Source organism: Phyllobates terribilis, unplaced genomic scaffold (assembly GCF_046119375.1).
Source record: "Phyllobates terribilis strain yellow unplaced genomic scaffold, ASM4611937v1 Scaffold_11__3_contigs__length_659146591, whole genome shotgun sequence".
Lineage (NCBI taxonomy): Eukaryota > Metazoa > Chordata > Amphibia > Anura > Dendrobatidae > Phyllobates > Phyllobates terribilis.
The window spans coordinates 609,828,228-609,832,097 of record NW_027362771.1 but is presented as its reverse complement, the minus strand read 5'-3'; the positions used below and the strand labels follow the sequence as shown (position 1 = coordinate 609,832,097).

General features: G+C 45.6%; 1 non-coding gene across 1 annotated transcript; it reads left to right on the top strand.

The window, feature by feature from the left end:
• The first annotated feature begins 2,181 nt into the window (after positions 1 to 2,181).
• On the top strand, positions 2,182 to 2,263 carry TRNAL-UAG (transfer RNA leucine (anticodon UAG)). The gene has a single exon. It is a non-coding gene; the product is annotated as a tRNA-Leu (tRNA).
• The last annotated feature ends 1,607 nt before the right edge of the window (positions 2,264 to 3,870 follow it).

The window sequence follows — 3,870 nt, the reverse complement described above, 5'->3', positions numbered from 1 at the left end:
CAACGACCTACTAAATGCCAAATCCAAGCGACACTACTCCATCCTCCTCCTTCTGGACCTGTCATCTGCCTTTGACACAGTGGACCATTCCCTCTTACTCCAGATTCTCTCATCTCTTGGCATCACGGACTTGGCTCTATCTTGGATCTCCTCATACTTAACAGACAGGACATTCAGCGTCTCCCACTCACGCACCACCTCCTCATCTCGCCCCCTATCTGTCGGTGTCCCCCAAGGTTCAGTTCTAGGACCTCTGCTCTTCTCCATCTACACCTTCGGCCTGGGACAGCTCATAGAGTCTCACGGCTTTCAGTATCACCTCTATGCTGACGACACACAGATCTACCTCTCTGGACCCGATATCTCCTCCCTACTAACCAGAATCCCACAATGTCTGTCTGCCATCTCATCCTTCTTCTCCGACAGGTTTCTAAAACTCAACATGGATAAAACAGAGTTCATCATCTTTCCACCCTCTCATTCACATCCCCCATCCGACCTATCTATCAACGTCAATGGCTGTTCACTCTCCCCAGTCCCACAAGCTCGCTGCCTTTGGGTAACCCTGGACTCTGATCTCTCCTTCAAGCCACATATTCAAGCCCTTTCCACCTCCTGCCGACTCCAACTCCAAAACATCTCCCGGATCCGTGCATTCCTCAGCAAAGACTCTGCAAAAACACTAGTGCATGCCCTCATCATATCCCGCCTCGACTACTGCAACCTCCTGCTCCGTGGCATCCCTTCCAACACTCTTGCACCTCTCCAATCTATCCTAAACTCTGCTGCTCGACTAATCCACCTGTCCCCCCGCTATTCCCCGGCCTCTCCTCTCTGTCAATCCCTTCACTGGCTCCCTATTGCCCAGAGAATTCAGTTCAAAACTCTAACCATGGCATACAAAGCCATCCACATCCTGTCTCCCCCATACATCTGTGACCTAGTCTCCCGGTACTTACCTGCACGCAACCTCCGATCCTCACAAGATCTCCTGCTCTACTCCCCTCTTATCTCCTCCTACCACAATCATATACAAGATTTCTCCCGTGCTTCCCCCCTACTCTGGAACTCTCTACCCCAACATATCAGACTCTCGCCGACCGTGGAAACCTTCAAAAGGAACCTGAAGACCCACCTCTTCCGACAAGCCTACAACCTGCAGTAAACACCACTGCACGACCAGCTCTACCCTCACCTACTGTATCCTCACCCATCCCTTGTAGACTGTGAGCCCTCGTGGGCAGGGTCCTCGCTCCTCCTGTACCAGTCGCTGACTCGTTTTGTTAAGATTATGTAAATGCTTTGGTTATGTATATCCCTATCACATGTAAAGCGCCATGGAATAAATGGCGCTATAATAATAATAATAATAATAATAATAATAATAGTGGTCAATAATGATGTTGAGAAGACTGAACTTTTAAATTCCTATTTTGCTGTGTTCTATAAGAAAGCAAATGTAACATCAAGTGATCTTCACTGTGCTGTAGAAGAAAAGGAACATGTGAACAAGTCATACGTATGAATACTGCATATGAGTGGTCATGTTGGCTTTAGGCATCAGAATTATTTACATAATTTACGATCCTTGTTACATCTATGTCAGTTAAATCAATGATCAATCATTCTCAAAATTTGCCAAAATCAATCTTGGTCAAAAGAAGTCTAACTGCTAGCTCATATCCCTGCTGCCTTTTTAGGTTTATCAACACAGGATGAGCAGAGTGATTAGCAAACATAAACAGAGGACTGCTGCTTCTGCTGCTTTCCAGTAAGTCACCCTAGTGATGGATTCACAGCTACACTGCTCTGCACTGCTGTATAATGTCTTCCTTGCTGCTGATTCTGATTATCTGTTACGTACAGGCAGGGGTGTAGGAATCCTTCATGTTTGAGTGTCCTGTAAATGGGAGATCATAGCAGGTAATCTATACCACCTAATTCAGTGATATCTAAAAATTAGCGGATAAGCCAACAGAGGAAAGATTAGTTAAATATCTGGATACAAGTCATATGTTTTGTAAAATGGTGCCCCAGAGTCATTGCACAAACAAATCCCTGATAATTATGTTGCTGTTGCATAATAACATTGGTCTTTTTGTCGAATTGGATATAAAATATTTTCTGCCACTTACATCAAAAGCAAACTTCTGATATAAATAACTTTGAGCATCTATATGAGGTAGCGTGGCCGAGTGGTCTAAGGTGCTGGATTTAGGCTCCAGTCTCTCTGGAGGAGTGGGTTCAAATCCCACTGCTGCCATTATTTATTTGGATCAAATTTTTACCAAAAATTAGGAAACGGTTGAGGAAGTAAAGGGGATTGAGAACTTAGGAGGCAGCGATCATGCTATCTTATCATTTTGTACTACAAAAGGAGGAAAACCTGCGAAAACTGAGATTTTAAGATTGGACTGTAGAAATGCAGTTTTTAATGGACTCAGTAAAAAGGAAGGAAAGGTAGGATGTTCTAAAGAAAAGAAATGTCCAGGAAGTATGAAAATTTTGCTAAATTAAATTCTTACTGCACAATCAGTAACAATCCCGAAAAAAAGGAAGAATGGAAAGCATTTATGGAGACCAGGATGGCTGAATACTGAACTTAAAAACTTGATAAAAAGGAACAAAAAAATAAATATCAGTTGGAAAGAAGGGTTCATATCTAAAGATTAGTGTTGAGCCACCCCCGTAGTGTTCGAGTTCAGTTCGGTTCGTCGAACTCCCGTGTGTTCGTCGAACTGTTCGTCGAACACCTTCGAACACCGTTAAAACCAATGGCAGGCAAACAAAAACACATAGAAACACATAGAAAACACCTTCAAAGGTGTCCAAAAGCTGACAAATTGCTCAGAAGACACAACTAACACATGGAAAAGTGACAAGTACATATAGTCATGCGAAAAGAAAAGAGGTGGAGGAGTAAAAGGAGTGGGAGACACAGATATAGGCATGTCATGCCCTTCTAAAATCCAAAAAGTGAGAAGCCGACACGGCCAGTCCGTTCCTGCCCGTGCCACCTCTGTGTCGCCGGGTTTGTGCCAGAGCCGCGGTGGACCCTGACGGCCAGCCCCCCTATCCCAATACTGGTGCCTGTCCGCCGGTGGGTCGAGGCCCCCAACGGTGGGGGGGGGGTAACATCTGCAGAAGAAAGACCATCTTCCAGCCAAACTAAGATGTCGACTTTTTTTTCGTGGACAATGTGATACGATCCCATTCTTACGGACACGCCCATCGCTACAAATTCTAGATGAGGCACAAAAACAGCAGGTGCTTCAACGGATATCAAGTGCTCCTTCAAGTGGGCTCTCCATCACCTCAATTTCAACATCACAAATACTCCAGTCCTCAGAGGTGTCAACCCAATCGCACTTGCTTCCTCACAGCTCCCAAGTCTCCAGCTGCCCGTCTGAGTATGGGGTAACACAGATGGTTGAGTCTGCACAGCTGTTTACTCATACTATAGCCTGGGAAACGGAGGTCTGCTCCAGAGCTTCTGTTAATCCAGATGAGGAAATGATCTGATCTGATGCCCAGAATCTTTATAAGTCGGATACAGGACCAGATGAAGAAGGTTCTGAGCATAATGTAGACCCTTGTTCCCAAACTGTAACTCCTGTTGGTGGAGACAGTGATGAAGACGATGATGAGACTCAAATACCTGATTGGAGCGACAACTTGACTTTTCGGTTAGGGCAGGAAGATGTTGGCTCTGAGGACAACGGGTGTGATAACACACAGGGTGATGATGACGAGGTTGGAGATCCCACTTACTGTCAACCCACAGTCAGCCAGTCGATGAGGTCAGCAGAGGAGGTGGAGGAGGATGTGACTAGCCCTGGGGATGGGGATGACTCGGTACCCGGGCATTTG